The sequence below is a fragment of the Callorhinus ursinus genome, unplaced genomic scaffold (assembly GCF_003265705.2).
Source record: "Callorhinus ursinus isolate GAN/ISIS: 27379988/994484 unplaced genomic scaffold, GSC_fseal_2.0 scaffold17, whole genome shotgun sequence".
Lineage (NCBI taxonomy): Eukaryota > Metazoa > Chordata > Mammalia > Carnivora > Otariidae > Callorhinus > Callorhinus ursinus.
Window position 1 is genome coordinate 34,034,691 of NW_027397079.1, and position 25,256 is coordinate 34,059,946.

The following is a 25,256-nucleotide window of genomic DNA, read 5'->3' on the forward strand; positions in this document are numbered from 1 at the left end:
CTGAAATCCTGCAGAGAAACAAAAAGGAAAAGAAAAGAAAACGAAAAATTAGGTGAAAAAATGGAGAAAGTTACCAGAAAATGATGATCCATCAAAAAAAAAAATTTAAGGAATAATAACTTTTATTTTTTCCTACTTTATTGAGATATATTTGATATATAATACTGTGTAAGTTTAAAGTGTATATACATATATGTATGTATTACAAGATGATTACCATAATAAGGTTAGTTAACACACAAATTTCATGTGTACAGTACAGTACTGTTAATTATAGTCACCATGCTGTATGTTAGGTCCCCAGAACTTACTTATACTTTGTACGCTTTGACCACAACCACCCATTTCTCCCACCCCCAGCCCCTGGCAACCACCAGTTTACTCCTTGTTTTATGCATAGAAGTGGGATTATATAGTATTTGTCTTTGTCTGACTTATTTCACTTAGCATAATGCCGTCAGGAGTCATATATGTTCTTACAAATGGCAAGACTTCCTTTCTTTTTTATGACCAAATAATATGCCATTGTATTTATGTACCACATTTTCTTTTCCACTAATCTGTTGATGGGCACTTAGGTTATTTCCATGTCTTGGCTCTCATAAATAATGCTGCAATAAACATTGAGGGGGGTGCAAATATCTATCCATTAATCACTAATCAGTAATAAGATAGTGATTTCATTTCCTTTGGATATATACCCAGAATTGGGATTGCTGAGTCATATGGTATTCTATTTTTAAGTAAAATTTACCTATTTGGGAGAACCTCCATACTGTTTTCCACAGTGGCTGTGCCAATTTATATCCTTTTATGGTTCCATACAAATGTTAGGATTGTTTGTTCTACTTCTGCGGAAAATGCCATTGGAAATCTGATAGGGATTGCATTGAACTTTTAGATGGCTTTGGATGGTATGGAAATTTTAACAATATTAATTCCATCTATCCATGAATACAGGTTATCTTTTCATTTACTCATATCTTCTGCAATTTCTTTCATCAGTGTCTTAGCGTTTTCAGTCCACTTTTTGATGCTATTGCTTATGGGATTGTTTTCTTCACTTCTCTTACAGATATTAGATTGTTGGTGTATAGAAATGCAACTGATTTTTCCTTATTGATTTTATAACCTGCAATTTTACTGAATTTATTAGCTCTAAAATTTTTTTAGTGGAATCTTTAGGGATTTTTACATATCAGGTCATGTTGTCTGCATAAAGATACAGTTTTACTTCTTCTTTTCCTATTTGGATGCCTTTTATTTCTTTTGTTTGCCTAATTGATTTGGCTAGGACTTCCAGTACTATGTTGAATAGAAATGGTGAGAATGTGCATCCTTGCCTTTTTCTGATCTTAGAGGGAAAACTTTCACTTTTTCACCATTAGGTATGATGTATGTTATGGGCCTTTCATATATAGCTTTTATTACAGGGAGGTAATTTTCTACTATTCTTAGGGGTTTTTTTGATAGTTTTTATCATGAAAGGATGTTGACTTTTGTCAAATGCTTTCTCCACATCTATTGAGATGATCATTTGGTTTCAATCCTTTATTCTGTTAATGTAATATATCACATTAATTGATTTTTATGGGCTAAACCATCCTTGCATCCCAAGATAAATCCATTTAGTCATGGTGTATGATGCTTTTAATGTGCTGTTGAACTTGGTTCACTAGTATTTTGGTGAGGATTTTTGTATCCATGCTCATCAGATACTGGCCTGTAGTTTTCTTTTCTTATAGTGTCTTTTAAGTCTGACTTTAACATCAAGGTAATACTGGCCCCAACAAACAAGTTTGGTAGAGTTCTGTCCTCTTCAGTTCTTTGGAAGAGATTGAGAAGGATTGACATTAATTTTTTGTTTTTGTTTTTGTTTTTTTGTATGTTTTTTGTTGTTTGGGAGGTTTTGAGGGTTTTTTTTTTTTTGGCTTTTTCCTTGTTTATTTTTGAGGTTTGTTGTTGGCATTCATTCTTTAAGTGTGGGAGAATTCGCCAGTGAACCCATCTGGCCCTGGGCTTTTCTTTGTTTTGGGAGCATTTTGCTTACTGATTCAATCTCCCCACCAGTTTTAGATCTGTTCAGATTTTCTATTTCATTATTACTCTGTCTTGGTAAGTTGTATGTTTCTAGGAATTTATCCATTTCTTCTAGGTTATCTATACCACATCATCTTACATGTCAAAATGTTCTTCTGTAATAATTTTCCTTGTTCTAGATGTACATCTTAAGAAATTTTAGAAAATGTGTGGTGGTAAACTCTCATAGTTTTTATGTCTTTGTAAATATATCTCATCTTCATTATGGAAAAAATTTCTTAAGTATAAAATTCTTTGTTGAAAGTTATTTTCTCTGAATACTTTGAAGTTATTATTCCATTGTCTTCTGGCTTACACTGTTATTTTTGAGGAGTGTGATGTAATTCTAAATGTCTGCTCCTAATGTCTTTCTTAAGACCTTTTATTTGTCTTTCTTTATCCTATTATGGCCCCAGATATAAATTGCTTTTTAATTATCTCACCTGAAATACATTGTACTAGTGGGATTTTTGTTTGTAATAGGAAATTTAAAGCCATTGTTTCTTCAATATCACCCGTCTTTCACATTATTACCTACTTCTGGCACTCTGGGTATACTTAGACATGTCTTCTACATATTATAATGTGTCTTTCATAATGTCCATTTTTTTATCATTCTGTGCAGCACCACAAGTAGTTCTTTGACTGTATTGTTCACTTTACTAATTGTCTCTTCAGCTATTAATTGCCATTTAATTCTTCTACTTGGATTTTTTAAAATCCAGCTATTAAATGTTTAATTTCTAAACATGTCATTTGTATTATTTTTTTAATAAATATTTATTTATTTGAGAGAGAGAGAAAGCACAAGCAAGGGGAGGGGCAGAGGGAGAAGCAGGTTCCTGTTGAGCAGGGAGCCTAATGTGGGGCTTTATTCCAGGACTCTGGGATCATGACCTGAGCCAAAGGCAGACGTTTAACCAACTGAGCCTCCCAAGCACCCCTCATTTGTATTCTTTTTCAATTTTGTTCATTTAATTTTGACAGTATCTTTTTTAATGTGATGTATATGTGGTTGTATCCTTTAATTTTTGATTAGCATTTTATATATAAAATGCCTGACGATTCCAACATTTCAGTCCTTAGAACTCTAATTTTTTTTGTTTTTGTTTTTGTTTTTTGTTTCTGCTGACTTTCATCATTACCTGAATTCTCTGGGCTTGCTGTTATATCATTCAAGCTTATTGGCCTTAGTCTGTGGAATCATTTGGACCTACTTGTGAAACTTACTTCCAGAACAGATTTGCTTCTACTGTTGCCACTATTCAGAGGGCACCACTGACTGGAATCACTTCAATACTACTACTGCCTCTTCTCTCCCAACACACACATACACACACACACACACACACACACACACACACACACACACAACCTACATTCAGTGCATAATTCCAAGCTCAACTTTCTACCTCTTGATAGTAACTTTATAACAGTCATCTGCCTAGGTCAACTGCTTGGGCCCAACAAACTGCTGCATCCCTGAACATAGCATGTAGATTTTTATTTGTATGTTCGTTTCTCTGTTTTAAGGTATGGTCTATAGAAAATTCCTCTACCTCTTATGCAGCAAGCAATGCCTCAAAGCACATTTCCTATGCAAGGTGTATTTATTTTGCAGTGAAAGATCCCTTCAAGAATACCTATCAACTATAATGACAAAAGCAAAAGTTCTAATTTATTTTGACTAGAAAGCAAATGAGATGTTTTCATGAGTAACTCTGATAAACTCTGGCCAAAATCAGTGCTGCGTATGGGTCAGATAAAAGTATGACACAGGGATGGTGTAGGTGGAGGCCAATGAACTGTTATTCTTGAACTTCAAAACTATCTGGCATTATGAGGAGTGACAGTTTGGGGGACTAGGAAAGAAAAAGCACTCTTGGCGTCTACATGGACATTCTTATGGAAGGCTTTCGCAGCAGAGAAAGTGGCATCAAAGTGAGGGTTTTAGAGGGGGGCAGGGAATGCGTGAGCCCAGTGATGGGTATTAAGGAGGGCACGTACTGCATGGAGCACTGGTTGTTATACGCAAACAATGAATCATGGAACACTACATCAAAAACTAATGATACACTGTATGGTGATTAACATAACATAATAAAATATTATAATTAAAAAAAGAGATAGTGGCATAGTGATTTAACAAATCAGATTGGATGCTGACTCTATATAGGGAGCACATACTGCTTATACCATAAAATTGTTTATTTGCATCTATAACTCTCTACATATATAACTCTCACATTGTTGTGCCCTTCTTTTATCTTTCTTAAAAGGTGACTTAAGATAATCTATTACAGAACTAAAGAAACCAGACTTCCTGTTCCTACTAAATGGATCTCCTCTGAGACCTTCCACATTGTTGGTCTCTCTACCATGACTTGAGTGGGATTGGTATTGGAAGAGAAAACTAGTGCCTTTGCAACCAGGAATAGGCTAAGCTCATGTGTCACCCTATATCTGGCTGTCTTCTACCACAGCAGGAACTGTTCCATTATTTTAAATTTTTGTTGTCCTGGCTTCTAGCCTTGAAATAAGTTTAACTTGATAGCAAAGCTAGAAAACACATGCCCAATAAGCCCTGGACTTTCCTGAAGGGACAAGAGACTTGATCAGGGGAAGAGGGAGAAACTCTGACTCCTATGGAGCCTGTGTAGCTGTGTAGTTAGAGCTTTGATGTAAAAGTCTCCACTGAGAGCATCCACAAGTAACCTACTCTGAAACAGACTTGTCTCTTTACAAAATATCAATACTTAGTTAACTGCTACTGGCATTCGAAATCACGGATCTAAGCAGTAATACTTTCTAAAACATGTAGATTACAGACACTCAAAATCATATTGGATGTTGTCTGTATAGAGGGAACAGAACCTTTGATCACCAACATTGTCAGTGGTTACATCATTGTTAAATTCTGAATAGGTCTAGAAGGCTGGGTCACATAGTATGATGGAAGGAAATCAGGGTTACTTAAGGTTGTGACTGTTTATCAACGACCATGGAAGTGTTATATCAAACAGTATTGCCATACAAGTGCATACCAGTCATATATCGGCTCTGATTCTAAGAAATCTAAGGTATTTGCCATTCATTTAGGACAAAATTTTCCATTCTGTTAAAGACTAGACCAGTTCTTCTGAGAGACTTTTCTAGAAGTCCCTACTACTTTCCAGATGAGACATGTGATAATTATTTCATCATATGGCTGAGATTTTTTTAAGGGCCCTCATTATGTAATTTTTTCAGTCAAAGTGATTCTTAACTGCTTGACCTATCTCCTTACTCCCAGTTCTTTTTTCAACTCACTCTAACTTGTCTTCCTACCAGATAATGCCTGAGAAACAATTCTTATCCTGGTTACCAGTGCCTTGCATGTTATTCAGTGGAGGGGCTAACTTCCTGTTCTCATTTCACTTGCTTTCTCAGCAGCATTGTACATAGACTATCATTGTCTCTTTCTAAAAACCCCTTCCTCACTTCTCTTTCATGATACCTCACTCTCTGGGCTTTCTTCCTTTTCCACTGGTCATTTCTTCCAGGTGTATTGAACAGATCCCATTATCTATCCCTTAGTGTTGGAAAGTTGCAGAGCTCAGACCTAAGCTGCTTCATCTTCTCTGCTTATTACCTTCCTTAGTTGCCTCATTCAAATCCATAACTTTAAAGATCTCTATATGCTATATACTTTAAAATTCCTATCTTCAGCCCTTATATAATCCTTGAGTTCTGTGCATCGATTAATTTCAACACCAGAATATCTGATAGTGTGTGAAATTTAATATGGCCAAGAGAAAACTACTGATTCTACCATTCCCTTGGCCCCAATCCTTTCCTCCTCCATGGAACTGCATCTCAGTTAACTCCACCCACATGTACCCAGTTGTTCAGGCCAAGGAGGAAAGCCCTATCCTCTCCTTTCCTCCAGTCCACATCCAATCCATTTGCAAGTTCTGTCACTTCTACCTCTAAAACATATCTTGGTTTCATCTACTCATTGTCCCCCTGTTGCTATCACCTAGGTCCCCCCTAGTTCATCATTTCACAATGGGACTATTTCCTGGCCTCTTAAGACATTTTAAGTTTTAAGTCAATTTAAGTACGAGTTTTTAAAAGACTCATTGCCCCATCTGCTGTTGTATTCTCAACACCTAAACTAGTGCTTCCTACACGTTAGGTGCTGAATGGATATTAGATGAATAAATTAATAATAAACATGAGATTTTATTACCAAGGAATAATTTTTCATAGCTTTACAAATACTACTTAATCCACAAATAAATTTATAATTTGTTGTCAGAACACATGTCCTGAAGTTTCAACCACTAAAGACATGAACAAAAGGAGTTCAGAAGAATGGCAGCTCATTGTTTTATTGCTATCAAAGATATCCTGTGCCAGGGCACTTGGGTGGCTCAGTCAGTTAAGCATCCAACTCTTGATTTCAGCTCAGGTCATGATCTCAGGGTCATGAAATCGAGATCCATGTCGGGCTCCGTGCTCAGCGGAGAGTCTGCTTGAGGGTCTCTCTCTCCCTCTCCCTCTGCGCACCCCCACTCGCATGCTCTCTCTCTCTAAAATAAATAAATAAATCTTTTTTAAAAAAAAGATACTCTGTGGCTGGACATCTTCACATATGCGGTTCTGATCTGAGACACAGAGGAAATCTTCCTAGTGCACAATAAGAACTAGGGGAAATCCTGAGAAAGTTGTAGAAAGTCTCACTCCTTAAATTAAATATAACTGAGCTGACTGCAGTCACACTGGAGATAATTAACATTTCAGAATGAATAGATGAAGATGGATGTCTTTTCTTCATCCTTTACCTACTAGATAAATCTGGCCACAATTTTCATTAGTTTGTTGTACTTTACAAGGGAGACACTTGGATTTGCAAGACAGAACACAAACATGCGCTGAAATGCCAAATGAGTAGAAAGCAAGTAGGGATGGGGGTCAAGGGGAGGAGTGGTGAGTTTCGGCAAAAGCAGAGATTTGATTCTGAAGAGCAAATCCTTACTGGGTCAAGGCAGCTTTTGCATAATTCTATTATCACCAGGAAGAGGAGAAATAATAATATTAGGCTGTGCTATTCTGCTCGACGTGGCTTGTCTTACCTTACTTTTGAAGTCAGACAGGTTTAAATGCTTTGTGAGTGAGCTGTTCGGAAGGCACCCAATCAACAACGCAGGTGCTGCCAGAGCAAAGCAGGGAAGTTTTTGATGTTGACAACGACATACATTCTTGCACAGAAAGGAGTAATCCATTCGGTCACAGTTATGAAAAACTTATATGTGCGCTGCTTTGGGGACCAGAGGCAGTGCCATCTGGGAGGGTGGCTTTCAGACAGGCCAGCTGCAAGGTATCAGCATGGTGATGGGCCAGTCCATGAGCAAGGGCAGCCCTTTATTAAGACCCCTGTCCTCTGGGTTGAAAAGTGGGCACTCGCGCGAGTAGCTGCCTAGTATTGCTGTCGGCATCAGCTCCACCTCACCTTCTGTTTATGGAGCCCAGGTATCTCATCAGTTTGTATTCGATTTCTACATGCCATTGCTCCTCCCTGAGTTCAAGCACAGTCTGCAGGAAGTCTTGGGCCCATCTGGGTCTGCTGATTCCAGGTGAGGCTTATCAGAAGCCTCTTCTACAATGGGCCAGACATGGTCAGGGAAACGTTTTCACCTGCCCCCCCAACACATACACACACCATAGAAATACCCAGTGTGAGGAAAGAGAACAAGAGGTGTGGTTTTGTGAGTCAGTTGTGAACATTTCTTCCAAACTCCAGCAATGTTTGTAACTTGAAATTGGCCATAGGGGGAGTATTTGCACCATGGAAACCATCAAACTTTACAAATAAGGGGTTTTGCTGTTTTTGTTTTTACTTTTTGGGGGCTGGTTGGTAAACATTTGACAGCACAACAATGGGTGAGGTGCAGGGAGCAGAAAGAGGATTTAAGTACTTAATTACCCTCTCTATCCTTCTCATAGAGGCTGCTCAAATGTCTCAGCTGAACCTCTCCTGTATAATTTGACAACAGCTGCAGGCAATGGCCAGCCACAGATGGTTTTGTGTGTGCTTTTGTTTTCAATCAGATTTGTATTTTAGGAAGGTAACCCTGGCCACAATGTGTTGGGTAGACTGAAAGGGTATAAAATCAGAGATAACATCAGAGGCAAGAGAATCAGATGGTAATCTAACTGCCTTCTGTCCATATAAAGGATGATGAGGCCTGAACTAGGGGAAGAGCAGTGAAAATGGAGAAGAGAACAGATATAACAAATATAAATGGTAGAGAAATGGAGTTGACAGGACTTATCGATCTATGAATTGGGTGCCGGGGTGAGAAAAAGAAAAGAATAGATGACAACATCCAAGTTCCACATGATCTCACCATTCCCCAAGACAGAATGAATAGCAGATTTTGGTGGAAAGTTGATGATTTATGTTTAGAACCAGCTGAGATGTCTGAGAGGCAGGTGGAGGGGGCCAAAGCTCAGAGGATCAGAGTTGACTAGAATGCGTTTTGACAGTCAACAGATGGTGGTAGGTGACAGCATGTGATCAGGGATCACTCAGGGACAGTAAGAGAAGAGAAGAGATCCAAAAATAAAACATACATGGGAAACACAATATTTAAGGTACACACAGAAATAAGAGCTCAGCAGAGGAGAGAGAAGGATTGGTCAGTGAAGTAGTGGAGAACCAGGACAGAGGCAAAGTGGGAAAAGAGAGAGCTGGATAGTCATTAATGTAAAATTTGGGGTCAAGATAAAGAAAGATGAAGTCAAATGAAGAATGCATCAGATTTAGCTGGAGATGATTATGTGGGCCTTTTGCCAGAGCAGTGTCTGGGCATTCAGGTCCAGAGGAAGCCACGCTGCAGGTGTTTGAGGAAGAAGGGAGCAGAAGGTAGAAATAACAGAAAACAAGTGAAGAAGCAAGAATTCTAGACTTGGAAGATAAGAAAAGGCAAGGATCAATGGAGGACTTTATTTTTAAGATAGACAACAGACTTGATCATAATTTTACTCTATTCAGAAGGAACCAATTGAGATGAAGTTGCCAATTTGGGAAGGGGGAAGGAGAAAGGGAGTCACAGCTTCAGGAAGGTCCTGGGCGACACAGGAGGGCTGGTCAAGAGCGTAGGTAGAGGGAATAACCTTAACAAAAGAAATAACATCTCCTCCCACGAGACCAGAAGGATGGGTTTGAGAATAAATGCAAACATAGCTTTCCAATGGCTGGAAATTGAGGGGTCTTACACCTGATATTCTGCTTTCTAAGTTCCAAAGATTTTATGGAGAGTGGTAGAAGTTTGAAGTAAGCAGGTGTGGGTAATGGAGAATTTTAAGCATACATTACATTTTAATGCTTTAATACAGAGATATAATTATATTCTGAGGGATTTTTTTGTACAATTTGTGCCCTTGTAGCATCTATGGCAGACATAATAGCACATCTCACACCATATTACTGTTGCTCATTTGATTACCTGCCTTTCCATGTAGCAATAACCCTAGATAGAGTGGGACCAATACTTCTAGCCTAGCAGTATCTGACATATAATGGGTGATTGACAAATATTTGTTCAAAGGATGAATGAGTAAATTCATAGTTTTCAGAATTAGTCCAGTCTTCCCAACTAAACTGTAAACTCCATTGTGTCATATTGGGCTGCCTCAAGACCAAAATGTAAATGTAAATGTTGATGTAAAAGTGAAGCAGCTCATTCCAAGGGAAAAGCTCACAATGAAATGATGGAGGAATGGAATTCAAAACTAGCTAAACCTGTAGAAGAAAATATAACTTCTTCCTCCTCAGAGCTTCCAGTTACTAATTTTTCTCCAGGTTTAGGGAAGCTATCCTTGGAGCATCCCAGTGCTTAATGTCTTCGTTTCTTAATGGAATCAGCAGGTCATGCAGGATTATCATTATGTCTCACCCATCCTATTCTTTGGCTTCCTGGACCTGAACCCCCACGGTCTAGAGACTGAGGCCCAGAGAAGGCAACCAATTAGTGTCAGATATGTCCCCGAGTTGTGGTTTTTCTAGTTCTAAAGCTGAGCTCCCGATCACCAGCCCTCTGCACTGAGAGAGAAATCCTTTAGGCAGGCAGTAAGAGGTAGCTCCTCTCCGCCCTGCTTTGAGGTGTCCCATAGCAAATGATAGTGGCAGGAAAATGTCTTAATATAGCATGATGTTTAGCATAATTGATGTTCAGATGCAGTGTTGGTAGAAACAAGCCCAGTTAATTGGTCTCTCAACCTACATTAGCTCTTGCATTGCAGCCAATTAGGCAGGGGCCAGAGGGCCCTTTGCTCGGCCATTAGAGCCCTCCATGCCGAGGCCAGGAAGGTGCTGGCAGTTCGGCAGCAGAGATGGCGTAAATGATGGTGATGAGCTGTGTGTGCAGCTGCGCCACAGCCGGAGCCATCTGTCCGTTTAGGAACACGAGACCTTAACAACCAATCTTAAAGGTGAAAAAAGGAAGGTAACATTCAGGAGAGGGAAATCTGGGCTCTTCCAGGGGTGGAATCCTGCAGGAATCTTTGAAAATTATAGGCTTGAAGGGTATAAACCTAATACTAGTACTACGGCAGTATTCCTAATGAACTAAATGCCCGTCCCTGTTCTCTGATGCTCAGTGTTATTGGAAAGACCCTGGATGTATTTCCAGGAGACATTGTAGGGTTGCCGCTCAAAGTGAGGTCCAAGGATCAGCAGCATCATTTGGGATGCTCATTTGGGAGGGTGTTAGGGAGGCAGATCGCAGGCCCACCCCTGACTGGCTGAACTAAAATTTGCACTGTAACAAGATTCCCATGTGTTCTGTATGCCCATTAAAGGCTGAGAAGCCCTGCCATAGGCCAGGGGTCAGCAAACACATTTTATTAGAACGCAGCATGTCCATTCATTTGCCTCTTGATTATGCTGCTTTCACACACGACAACAGGGTTGAATGGTTGCAACAGAGACCTTCTGTCCCACAAGCCTATGGCATTTCCTCTCTGGCTCTTTACAAAGAGATTTGGCAGACCCCTGCTCTAGGCAGAAGTCTCAGTACCCAGCCCATGTGACTAACATTTCTGTCAGCTCTTGGAGGGCAGGTTAGTACCAGATACTTAATTTGCTGTTTAAATATTGTCATGACCATTATGGGCAGATGGAGCAATATATGGGAGATGACAATGATCTCAGGGCCAGGAGCTTAGGAGTTTCTGCGTTTACATGGACACTTCAGCAAAAGTTGGTAAATACTTTAAATGTTCTGCTACCTTGACTGAGTCAAATGGTTTGAAGGATCCTTTCACTCCCTCATTCTCACAGGGAATTAAAGGAAAAAATGATAAGCTGGGGCTTGTAATAAAACAGTCACCAAATGTCTCTGTTGCATCCTTGATAGCATATTCATTGTGACTGGAAGTATTAACCTTCTTCCAAATACACCAAGATGTCGCTTTGACTTTATGCCAGTGTTTGGGGATAATTTGATACCCAATGAATTACCCAAAGAGACTGCATTCTCCCCCTCTTGATTTTCACCAGGGTGAAATGTTAAAACAGGTGTGACTGCTCTGCTTTCTATATAGCAAAAGGATTGTCGAAAATGTGCATTCCTTAGAGCATGCCATATAAAGAGCTTACGCAAAGACCCACAGAGGACTTCAGTGGCTAATGGTGAGGAAGAGTGCTGCTAAACCAACATTTCTGAAATTGCCAAAGTATGTTGACAGGAGATCCTGGCCAGGAGCTTGTAGACTTGCATTTGCAAGAATATTAAAGAAGCACCTCATTGTGTTTTTTAAACCCTTGGAGTTTTTCCAAGCCTGTGCTTTCCAAGTCTGTCTCTGTCTCTGCCTCTGTCTCTGTCTCTGTCTCTCACATATACACCAACAAATGCTGGGCTGCAGCCCCAGACTCCAGACGCATGCATCCATCATAATTGCAGCACTGCCAGCAGTCATGTAACTGCTTAAAGACCTCAACAGCCTTCTGGCACTTAAAGGAAAAAAAAAAAAAAAACCATCTAATTAATCACAGGTGAAACAGCTTGGACTGTCTCCAAAAGCCTCAGAATTTACTGCCAAGTTTTGATGCTAATTTTCTTTCTAAGTAACCCCCTAAAGAAATTTACGATTAGGTAATTAAAGTAATGAATAAAGAGATACTTAGGTGGAGAGAAAGGAGGAGAAGGAAAAGTCTATTATTTCCACCCTGCAATAAACGCATCTGGGCATGCGTCATTTGTGAACCCCAGGATAAAGGTCCCCAAGTGGCTTTCTCCTGAAGAATATTTTAAAAATCAATATTTGAAAGACCAAAAGGAGGCATATAAAAGGAGTTGGGAGCAGGTCACTCTGCTGGGGCCTGTAAGGGAGGGAAATCTGCCTTCTGTGAGATACTCTTGGCTATTTTTTAATGCCACAGCTTGTGCCCAGTGGGGAGGTAGGTGATGCCTTCTCCCTGTGAGTTGACTGGCTAGCATCACTGGGTTGGATTTAAGGATCTCACCTTCCTCGGATCCCCCATGTCCCTGCTGGGATAGATCCTGGATTTCTGGGTTTAATTGGTCAGAATGACATTGCTCCAATCTTTTGTTCAGCAAGTATTTGGGAGAGGGATTTGGATTTTATCCTCCCAGCCCTGATCCCTTCCATATGTCTCTGATACTCAATATCAGAACACCCCAAAAATGGGAGTCTTAGTTAATTGCCTACTTAGGTTTCCAAATTAAACAGAAATACTCCTCATTGAAACAATGGATTAAACAAGTTTCAGCTCAACTCCAAAGTGCCTAGAGCTTCAATCCTTGCTGAAAAATCCTGCTCTCAACTTTTCTCTGTGTTAATAAATAGTGTAATAAGCATAATGCTTTTTTTAATAATTCAGAATCTTGAATTTTTGAGTGAAAAGCTCTTGGCTCTGATTTATATCTACCTTCAAGATAGATTTACAAGCTTCTTGTAAGCAAAGAATGGGAGCAGACCCCCATTTTGTCTCTTCACCAAGGCTAGGAAAGGGTGAGTACTAATTGTCTCATGGGTTTGTATAAAGAAGGTATAAGAGATTGCACTGAATACACTTGATATACCCTGGACATTTAGTTCTTGTTTTTTTTTTTAACTATATTACCATATGACCTTACTTGTTTACCTTGTTTTCCCCTCTTGAAAGGGGAGGGTTGAAAATAATGGAATCAGAATTTTGCTTTGGAAGTGAGGTTAGAGATTTTTTAGTCTTAAGCTTCATTTCGGAGCTAAGAGGACTGAGGCTCAGAGAGGTGACTTGGTTTGGCAAAAATGCACAGCTAAATCTGGGTGGTTACAATCACAGACCCTGAAGCAAGATATATTTGCATTTTTAAACTGCTCTGCCACTTACCAACTGTGGATCATGAGAAACTACTTGTCTTCTGAGCTGCTTTTTTTGACCTACAAAATGAAAACAGTAATATTCTTGAGTACAGTAAATGAGCTAATATAGGTAAGAGGCTTAGCATCATGCAAGCACTAGAAACTACGTGGCTCTTATTTGTTTATTTATTTATAGTTGTCATATAATTAATTGTAATTTTATTTTTATTGAATGGATTCCTTTTCATTATTCAAATGAAATATGAATTATTTCATATGAAATAATGCTGCCTCCCAAGGAAGGTAGATCCCTAGTCAAAGATGGCTCCTTTATTCAAGACCAGATTGATGTGGATGTTCCTGTTTGGGGGAACTGGACCACAGCTCAATGGCTCCACATAAGAAAAAGCCACACACTTGAGAGGCCTCCAATTCAGGGCTTCATCTTCTCCTGAGCCAATGCAGAATGATGCAAGTTCTGAGCCTCATTCCTAATTGAGGAGTGAGAGATCTTTTCCCCCCAGAGAAAGCAATTTCAGGACATGAGTGAACCTGTGAAGAGAGGGGAAGGGCAGGATTAGGGGTCATTCCTGGATTTAGGTTCCTTCCCAGTCCTCCTGATTCAGCCAAGGTTGAAGGTCACTGTCTACTCAGACCCCCATCTCCCTATGTATCCCCCAGTCTCAAGAGCTCCTGGGCCCAGTTCTCCTCTGAGCCTATATCTAAAAGGCCAGGGAAGTTGGGAGAATCCTGCCAAATGGGAATTAAAAATGACAAAACAGCTGATTAGATCTGAGGTGACAAGAATGAGAAATAAAAGCCATTAGAGCCCATTTGCAATGTGCCCTCAGAGAGTCAAGTTTCAAGGTGTTCCTCAGAAGATTATTAATGGCATGACAGTGTTTTCCGTGCAGGAATCTGATACGTGAAATAACACCAGTGTACACACACTGCATTCTAGATGGTAAGAGGGGCCTGCCCTCATTTATTTAGTTTCACAGATTTGAAGAGACACCCTAATTTGGCTGTCAGGACGAGGGCTAGTGTAAGCACCCAGTGCTTGGAGAAACAGATTTCCACAGTAAATGGTTTTCTTCTATAGCAAACTATGGCCCATGGGCAAAACCTGGTCTACAGCCTAATTTTTGTACAGGCAATGATCAAGGAATGGTTTTTATATTTTAAAATGGTTTTAAAATATCAAAAAAAGAATATGTTATGACATATGGAAATGTTATGAAGGTCAACTGCTAGTGTCCATGAATAAAGGATTTTCTGGAATATAGTCACACTCATTTGTCTATGTATAATCTGTGGTTGCTTTTGTACTACAACGGCAGAGTTGAGTAGTTGTGACAGAGACTGTGTGGCCCATAAGCCTAAGTTATTTACAGTCTAGGCCTTTCCAGAAAAAGTTTGCCAACCCCTGTTCTGTAGGACTTCTCAGCCAAACTACTTTACTTTGCAAAAAAGGAGTCATAACTTAGCAAAATACTATAAAGTTTTTCTCTAGAAGAATATACACTTATTTTTGAGTCACAGCATGGAAATCAGTTTGTCCACTGCTCCCAGTGACAACCACCAAACCCTGAGAGCGGCTAGTTTCAGGTTCCTCTAAAGGTTGCTGGAGTTGAGGTCCACCAGGCCCTCGGTGGCCATTCAGAACACAGGAAGGCAGCAGTTCCAGAAGGCAAGTCTTCTCCAGGCGATTGACCAGGAACTCCCTGTAGCTGGAGCCCTCTCATTTTTACCTTCATCCATAAAAGATAAGTGGGAGCCCAGAGAAGACATAAATCCTAACTAGTTTTATATCCATCTTGGAGTCATCACACATTCTTATCTTATCCCTATGCCTAGGCTTTTTTGCAAGCACACTTCTCTCCCCTCTCAAAAACAGTTGTGGCCCTCAGCGGGCAGTACTGAGACACTTGTTATCCTAGAGTCTCAGAGAGCCTCCAAAGCCTTTTTCCAGTCCATTTTTATTAGTGAGAGCAAACATGGTGATCTTGAGACGGAGGAAGATATTGCTGTTGTTCAGAGGATAGAATAGATGAAGATTGACAGTGAAGAGTATCCGTAACACTAGCCCCAGAGCCTCTGACACCACGTCTCCACAGGGTCAGTCATGAAGGTCTGCAGGGGGTGTTCAGCAGAGCTGTCAGCTGCCAGTGTCCAGTGGGCTGATCATCCAATAGGACAGATGCACCTATACCTTCATAAATACTACAGGGCATGTCAAAAGGAAGGACAAACAAAACAAAGAGGACTTATGGGGGCACACCCCTTGGGCAACTTATTGAAAGAGGTGGAAGTGGGACTGAGTGAAAAATGGGGTTGGCTTGCTCTAGTTAGAGAAGGGAATTGATGGAATTTTTGTGGTGAGAAGATCCTTAAAAACAGTTATTTAAAACCTTCATGATTGTGAGTTGGTGGCAGAGCCAGTCTCCTCACTTCCTAATTGAATACTCTTTCAAGAATGTAAAGAGTAGATAAAGAAGTAGATAAAGAAGATAAAGATAAAGAAGATAAAGGAGAATTTAGCCAGTGCCTCAATTGCTTGAGGTGCGAAGTTTTGTAGTTTATGATTTTTAAAACATAAAATGCTTCTGAGGTAGCCCTGTCTTCAGTGAGCTGGAGGGAGGAAAAGGAGAGGGAGTTTGAATCCTCCCCTTTTATCAGAAGAGAGAAAATTTGGACAATCTCACCCCTGGCATAATGGAACCAAGACAGATTTGGTTGTTAAGGCTCCTTGCAGGATAAATTATCTCTAGATTGAATTGTGGAACGCAGGTCAAGTGCCACCCAAAAGAACCCTGAGCCTAATGCGGGAGTTGGATCACTGAAATTACTTTTCTTCCTCTTCAGTTTTTAGAAGTTCTTGCTTATAGATCATCACAGTATTTTTTTTCTTACTTCTATACTGCAGAATCTCTTCTCTATGGATGTTGAGTTTCCTTTCCATCAAATTTGGAAGGAGAAAAAAACCCTTATTTTGAATGGTGGCCTCATAAAGGTAGATGGAAGAGAAAGCGTAGGATTAATTTATATAATAGCAAAGGGTTTTTTTTTCTCTAAATTTCCATCTTTTTAAAAATGCATCCCTTAGTTATAAGCCGGTGTTGTCACATCCAACTGGATAGGAATTGTGACACTCAAGTTAATGGTCTTGCAGAAAAGTAGGTCATATAGGAAGCTGGCAGAAATGGGGTCTGAAAGCAGGGACCGTGACATAGTACCAACTAATGAATAATATCACAGTCACCTTAGAGCATCACAGGGAAACAGAGGCACTATGAACAGAGGCTTCACTGTAAATAGGGCTCCCCGTGCCTCCCTCTGGGGGTTGCCAATAGATAAACTATTGGAGGTTGAAATGTCACCTGCATAGATCCCTGCCTCAGGTGCTCTGTACAGCTCTGCATATGCCATCAAGTTCCCATCCTTTGACAAATGCAAAGGATTGTTCATGTCAGTGGGTTATGTCCAATACTTCAGGGGAAATGTCCTAATAATTGAGACCCTGCCAGCCCTTCAACCTGGTCATCCAGCTAATAGAAGGGCAGGTTCACCGGAGGCTTGGCAGTAGGCATGTTGTTCTGCTTATTGCCTTCCAAATAGCCAGAATGAATCTTCCAAGAGGCACAAGACCATCTCTAGCCCAGAAAAGATCAACAGATGCATGAAGGTGAGAACAATTGCTCTATTTAGGCATGAATGTACACTTCTATATATAGAAGGCAGCTACCCTTCCTCTATCATGTAGCCATGAAGCTTTACATGTTGTATAGGCAACTACTCTTTAGGAAAAACAAAACAAAACAGTAATTGGCAGTGTGCAATTGTTATAATTTAAAGCCTCTTTGACTAGAACAAAGTTTATTCCTGTTGAAACTCAGAAAAGGAAAAGGTGGCTATGAGTTTCACCTGAGAAATGTCAGCAGGTTCCAACTTGCCTTTCTCCTCTGCTCTATTCTGACAGTCACAGGAAGCCTGAAACCCCTTTGACACTCACCACAATGATGACAGATCCTCCCTGAAGACTCTACAGCCACAAACAAACGCATTGTTCTCCTTGTCAACCCACTATTGAAAGGTGATGCACAGCCGAGCTGCCACTGGCCTCATTTGTTAGTGTTAGCAAGTGCGAGGCTGAAGCTCATTATCCTGAGAAAAGCGAAAGCCAAGAACAAGTTCCTAAAATCAGGCTGCAGGATCAGGGGGCCTGTCAGCAAGCCTCAAGTATGAATGTGCCACCCCAGCTGGTGACTGAGGCCTGTTTGTCCCTCCCCGCCCTCCTGCCCCTTTCCACCTTCAGCAGTCCATCTCTAGAAAGTGCCATCGTAGGCTGTTTTTGATCCAGATGATGGATATTCAGTTTTTCAGTCCAGTTTTCTTTCCATCCTACATACTGCCTTCCCATGCAGCAAGATGACCCAGTGGCTGTGACTTTTAGGAGCACTTTGGACCTGTGACCTTCTCAGGCAGAAGTGGCCACTCCTTCATTCTGATCCCTATACAGCAAGGCCTTACCCATTTCAGCATCATACACATGATGACATCTACAGTATGCACTGGTAGTTCACTTATGTGTCATCCACCCTTTATTAGACTTTGAACTCCTTGAAGACAGGGGCTTTGAGGACAGGTGTGGGCCAGTGAGGAGCATGGGCTTTGGCCTGGGTTCTACCATATGCTCAAGGTCAATGCTTGAATCTTCCCAAGACTCATTGTCCCCACCTACACAATGAGGGAAAGAACTGGGGAATGTTATGGACTGAATTGTGTTCCCCCAAAATTCATATTTTGAAGTTCTAACCCTTAGTACTTTAGAATGTGACTGTATGTAGAGGTAGGGTCTTCAAAGGGTAATTAAGGTTAAATGAGGTCATTAGTGTAGTGTCCTTATATGAAGAGGAGATTAGGACACAGACATGCACAAAGGAAAGCTTATGTGAAGATATAGGGAGAAGAAGCAGGCCATCTACAAGCCAAGGACAAAGGCTTCAGAGGAATCCAACCTGCCACCACCTTGTCTTAGTCTGTTCATGCTGCTAAATAAAAAAAGAAAATGTCATAAACCAGATAGGTTATAAACAACAGAAATTTATTTTGCATAGTACTGGAGGCTAGAAATCTAAGATCAGGGTGCCACCATGATTGGGTGAGAGCCCTCCTCTGGGCAGCAGACTTCTTTTGTCCTCATGTGGTGGAAAGGATAGGGATCTCTCTGGAACCTTTTATAAGACCACTAATCCCGATCATGAGGGCTCCACCCTCCTGACCTAACACCTCCCAAAGGTCCACCTCCTAACACCATCACCTTAGGGGTTATAATTTCAACATATGAATTTTGAGGGGCAGGGGAGACACAAACATTCAGACCATACCACATTTTGATCTTAGAATTCTAGCTTTCAGAATTAAAAAAAAATAACTTTCTATTGTTTAAGCCACCCAAACTGTGGTACTTTGTATGGCAGCTGAGATACTGTGATTTATAAGAAATATATATTTGCTCAGATGACCAAAATGTATCTCTCATATATATTTATTGTTCATCCACAGTTCCTGGCTCACAGCTCCCAAACCCTTGGAATTTCCTAAGCAATAAGAGCAATGGGAGCATCTTTTGTTATAATATTTGGTTTCTTGTCCTTGGTTTCTGAACTCTTCAGAGCCATAAAGGTGAAATTGGTGTCTTGTTATTCATTACAAACCCCTTTCCACCACGACTGGGTTTATCTTAATGAGGAGACTTTGGGAAAGTACTTGAGGATGGGGGCATGTTGCCAAGGGAATCAACCATGAATAGAGGGTTGGAATGGTCAGTCACACCTCCTGATTTCAATGAATAGAATGGCTGGAGGTTGAGTTCAATCACCAATGGCCAATGATTTAATCAATTATGTCTATGTAATGAAGCTTCCATAAAAACCCAAAAACAGGTGGTTCAGAGAGCTTGCAGGTTAGGAAACCAGAATACTGCCATGTGCCACCGTGCCAGGCCCCAAGCTCCACAAGGACAGAAGTTCCTTCGTTCAAGACATCACCCTATGTGCCTTTTCACCTGTTGGCTGTTGATTTGTATCCTTTAATATCCTTTGTAATAAACCAGTAATGTAGTTAGTGAATGGGTTTCCTGAGTTTTGTGAGCTGCTCTAGCAAATTAATTAAACACAAGGAGAGGGTCATGGGAACCTCTGATTTATAGCCAGTTGGTCAGATAACAAGCTGGGCTTGCAAATGGCATCTGCAGTAGGAGCAGTCTTGTGGGCATCTGATACTGTCTCTAGGTAGACAGTGTCAGAATTGAGTTAATTGTAGGACACACAGCTGTTGTCCTGAGCATGGTGTTGTCGTATGTGTGGAGAGAACCCCTCTTCCACACATTGGAATTGGGTCCAGAATCCAAAATAGCAGCCCCTAGCAAACTAATACAAGGAATTCTGAGCTTGAGTTCTCTTAGCCCCTTTGAGAAGGTTCTGGAAGCTAAGGACTCTCTGGGAAAATGTGCACACAGAAGTTTACAAACCATTCAGGGCCTCAGTGAGCTACCTATGGATTCTTACTGTCCTGAGGCCTTCTGGAAGCTTGGGTGATGACTTGATTTTTCATGAGGCAGAAAGAGAAAGGGAATAAAATCTTCAGATGATAATGAGACATTTCTGTGGAGATAAGCCTTTAGGAAGAGTTAAAATCTGGGAAGGAAGGAAGCTACTCTGACTTCAACTCACATTCCCTGAGAGTAACTTCAGTCCCTTGTCTTAGCAGGAAAAAAAAATTAATCCTTGGATTTTTAAAAATATCTTTGCAGACATCAGAATGCCCAGCCCCCCTCAGAGCATTCTCCTTACTCTTCCAGCTTTGCTTGAAAACACAAATAAATGAGCCAAACTTAATATGCTATGATATTCAGGAAAAATTCCCTTTTCTACCCGTATGTAAAGGGTGAAAACACTTGGCCATCTTATTTTATCTAAAGGGAAACAGTGTGTGGTGGGCAAGGAACAGAGTGACCCAGCTTCTAGGTCTAAAATGTTTAGCGTGTTCCATCACAGAACCTTCATGAAAAACTACAGACTCCGACTTAAGCTAGAAAATTCCTACACTTGGCATGTTACCCTTATCCTTCTCATGCTGGTCACCCAGCCATAGCCCACAACTTAACATCACCACTAGGACTGGACATTTCTGGTTGTAAGATTCCCAGCACACTGTCTTTCTTGTACCCCCCTCCATTTCCCCATTCTGTAAAATCAGCAGGTTGTAAAGATCTCTATGGTCCCTTCCAACCAGAAAAATTCTATGATTTTATGATTCTCTGAATCCCAGTGCTGTGGTAGCTCTAATTTCAGGCTTGTCTTTAATTCTTTGCTTTGCTTCACAGAACAGGAGAATAGCTTATGTTGCAAAATGCATCCCAGAGAGCAGTGCCCCAGAGACCAGGAACAGGGTGAAAGCAGGCGCAGCTGATGTGGAGCACAGCAGCCTGACCGGGTGGGGGAAGAGAGGGGAATCTTGTGTGTGGGTTGTAGAAAGCCTTGCTTGGCAATTTGGCTATGCTGATAACTACAGGGCAGGGGAAGTTGGGAGTGAAGAGATGGTGATGGACATTTTGGTTAAGAGAATTGTTCTAGGGGTAACTTGGCTCTGTTGGAGAATTAGGAGACCTGGCAGAGAGCCAAGGATAAACCTTGAAGTGAGTTTTAGGAGATATCTACATGTCATGTGTGCATTGTTTTGTTTTATTATTGTTGGGTTTTTGTTTTTTGTTTTTTGTTTTTTTATAATACTGGAAGGAAGCTTTCCTTGACATGAAATGGAAGGTCACTGACTTACCCTTACATTTAGTGTAGCAGGTTTTCTCAAACGATCCTATCAGACAGAACCCAGGATAAGTAGTAAATAATTTAAAGAACTTTTATAAGACTTAAATTAGATAAAATAGACAAATACAATTTGGAAGTTGTCCTATGTTAATCCAGTGAGGCACATGTATAGCAGAAGCACTGTCTCTATAAACAAAACAAAAAGAACTGTCTTAGATCTAGCTTTGCACTCGGCACTTACTGAGACCTTGTAACTAACCCTCACGCTTTCCCCCATTTTAAAGCAGAATAGAGGGGCACCTGGGTGGCTCAGTCATTAAGCGTCTGCCTTCAGCTTGGGTCATGGTCCCAGGGTCTGGGGATCAAGCCCCGCATCGGGCTCCCTGCTCGGAAGGAAGCCTGCTTCTCCTTCTCCCACTTCCCCTGCTTGTGTTCCCTCTCTCACTGTTCCTCTCTCTATCAAATAAATAAATAAAATCTTTTAAAAAATGAAAAAAATAAAGCAAAATAGAAGTTATAATTGTCATAACAATTACAGGATGAATTGATGATGATAATAATAATAATAATAATAATAATAATAAATTTCCTTTCAAAAGGAGAAGGAACTACATTCTCCACCACCTTCAGCTTTATTCTTGATTCTGGAGGATTTTTTCCTTGAAGTTACCTCTGCATGGAGTTGGCTGGATGCTACAAATGGCACCCTCAGATGTCAAAGTTCTGAACCAAACTCTATTGCAGCCTTTAAAATTGTCCAGTGAGGGATCACTCACCCTGGTCCACTAAGGAATTCATTTATCATTTTTTAATGTCTCCAGAGGGCATCAGAAAAATGGTGAAACAAACTGATCAGTCTTTTATCAGGCTACCATAAAAATGATTTCAATTGTAGCATAGGTGTAAGTATGATATTTATAAGTGTTATGGTCATATATAAATACATGTTGTAGAGACACAGTGGGTATCTTGGGTGATGGAATTATGGATAAATTTTGCCTTCATATATATATTATTTCTAAGTTTTTTTCAATGAGTATGTATTTTTCTTTTGATTTATAAAAAACAAGAACAAAATTGTCCTTAGCAGTTGTTGAGTTAGGCCAGCATCTTGTCCAAGGATATAGGCTTTTCTCTCAATTACAATTATGTCTCTTTTTTAACTGATAGGCTTCAGTGGCCCTTTAATCCAAAGGAGGGTCTTTTCCCGAGGTGTCCATTTCCTTAAAGATATCTGGGAGATGCCAATTGAGAGGGCCACTCACTTCTTCCAGCACCCATAATAGTTTTGTATCTCCCCTTCCTTTAAAGATCCTTAACCAAAGGGTAGGAGGCCTATTTTATGTCAAAGTAAAATCAGCAACAAAATCAGAAGTGCTTGGAGTAGGTAGAGAGTGGAATTGAGTCAGGGTTGGGGTTTTGCCGGGTTAATATTATGAAGGGAGAGAAGGCAAGGGCATTGAGGGTATATACAAAACTGTAATTGTAGTCATGGACCATGAAATCTAAGCTGGTAAGAATAAGATGAGGTTATTGTGGGTGGTAGGCTATAAAGAATAGTGGAAAAAAAGCACTGGGGTCAGTAAATTGGCAAGCCTTATTAATCCAAAGATTTATTAGAGTTAAGTTGCTTAGGAGAAATGAGCAGAAATGGTAGGAAGTAGTGATCAAAGGGTGGGACAATGGAAGTCAAGATTGGGGCATAGTACTATCATTGATAATGATAAAGACTAAGCCATGACCAAGGGAGTGTGTGGCTAAAATGGAGTAGAGATGCATCCATACCGAGAAGGATGTTAAGGAACTGAGAGCCAGGGTTTTAGATGGATTTTCATACCTTAATGTTGAAGTCACCAAGAATGAAAACAAGAGTAGTGGGGAAGGGGACCCACCATGATGGGGGAGGGGCAGGGAGGAAGCAGTGCTAAGTCTTCAGGAATGAAAATGGAAACCCCAGGAGCACAGTTTGTAACTGAATGGAGGATGGTGTTTGCTTCAAAGGGCATGTAAAAACAAAAGCCTGGAAGCTGCAAAGGTGGGGAGGTGGGCAGTAGTCCACCCCAAGGCTCCAGTGAGAGGAAAAAAACAGTTCCTACTTACGAGCACAGCAGGGGTCAGTGTCCTATAGGCAGCCAGTCTTCAGCTAGAACAGGAAATTGAAGAAATCAGAGAAGAGTCTGAACATATACCAGTTTCCTGATAACAAGCACACTAGGAAAGGATTTGAAGGGATTGAGAAGGGTGAAAGTGTGTTAGAGGATAAATTGAGGCATATTAAACATTTTTTAAGAGTTTATCTGAGCAAAAATCAATTTGAATTGGGCAATGCCAAAGTGGAAATGGTTAGGCATGCTCCACAGACAGGAACTAAGGGAAAGATTTTATAATGAAGATGTAGAAGCAAAACAAGGAAATGATTTGATTGGTTATAACTTAAGCATTTGCCTTATTTGGAAAAGTCTGGTTGGCTGTTTGTGATTGATTGTTTGTTCTTAGGTTTTGATTTCTCTAAGGCATTTCAGGCTTAGGTTTTGGTTTGCTCATGTGTGCTCCTAAGGCATGAAAGCTACCTCAGTCTAATGGCCTTGTTGTTTAATTAAACAAGTGGATTAGTTAATGTACAGAGCCCTCTGGGATGAGAATCTTGGTGTCAAGGGAGGCTTAGGAGCTTTGTGGAGAATGGGGTACAGAGGAACTTTGAACAGAACTGCTGGTCTCTTATGGTCAGCTGGATAGATTTTTGTTGGTGTTGATCTCTCTGGAAGACTGAAGGGAAGAGATGGGACAATGTCAAGGAGTGAGAGGATGAGTAGGAGAAAAACACGTGGCACTCTCTTTATCACTGCTATGGATTGTTTCAAGTCTGGGTGAGGGTCATGGGGAAGACTGGTGTTCTTTGGAAGGGACCTGCAATGATGTAAGGGCAAAGTATTTGTGTCTTCCCCATTAAGAAAAAAATTAAAAAGACTCAAGAACAAGAAGATCACATGTATGCAGGTGCACACCTGCAAACAAATTGAAAAACAAACAGCTGATTGAAGAAGCTTGCCTCATGCCTAATTTCTTAACCTTCCCACAGCAGGCAGGAGAAAACAAAAAGCCCCACAACCCAGGCAGCTAATGGCTTTTTTTTTTTTTATTGCCCACTTTCCTGGTGATTTTATTTATTCTTCAGGTTAAGAAAAGTGTAAGAAATAGAAAAAGGGAGAGGTCCACAATAATGCCCAGGTCAGCTTCAAGGGGAAATAGGACCCCTGACTGTTAGCAGAGGAGGTCCATGCATGTTCAATTCTTCCTGAAAGCCAGCCCTGTTTTCTGTTGCCTCATAGCAGACACATGAGTGATTTATTGCTTCCAACGTCTCTTAGTTTGTAATAAAGTTTTCAGCTCTTTTTAGCTGCTTCAACCTCTGCTCCTGCACACATACACATACACACACACAGACTTCACTTTGTTCTTTTTTCACATAATGTCAACTCATAAAGCTTTCATCAAGTCAACCAGGTGGAAAAATCCTCTTGCTGAAAGAAGCATTCACTCAGGGTGGTGGAGGCAAGCCACTGGGCAGAAGAGGGGAGTGGTTGACAATGTAGGGAAGAGAAGAAAGTGTGCTGCTAGGAAGGTTTAGGTGAGGGGAAGTGAATGTAAGCTTCCCAGGGGTGTACCCTCGTGATGAAAGTTCTCACCTTTGCATGCCCCACCCGCCAACATTCACAGAAGCTGACAAATCTGTCATTACAGGAATGAGGGATAGAATTCAAAATATACATATTCAAAGAAGTAGAGCTTTGGACCTAATACCCAACGCTGATACGAGGGCTTAGGCAAAGTTGGATCTTCCTCCCTGTGTTACAGGCCAGCATCTTGTGAGGAGGTTGGTTTCTGCTTCTTTCTCATCCCCTAGTTTCCATCTCTAGCTCTGCTACACCTTGCCATGATCATCCCAACCACCAGACCCCATCTTGCCCCCTAGGGCTTTCTCAGCCCACTCAG

At 40.7% G+C, this 25,256-nt stretch overlaps 1 long non-coding RNA gene across 1 annotated transcript in view; it reads right to left on the reverse strand.

Moving 5' to 3' along the window:
• Positions 1-13,867: 13,867 nt before the first annotated feature.
• Positions 13,868-25,256, reverse strand: part of LOC141374397 (uncharacterized) — a 122,991-nt gene continuing 111,602 nt past the window's right edge. Inside the window, exon 4 of the long non-coding RNA XR_012381230.1 lies at positions 13,868-13,986. This is a non-coding gene — a long non-coding RNA (uncharacterized lncRNA). The remainder of the gene's footprint in view (positions 13,987-25,256) is intronic.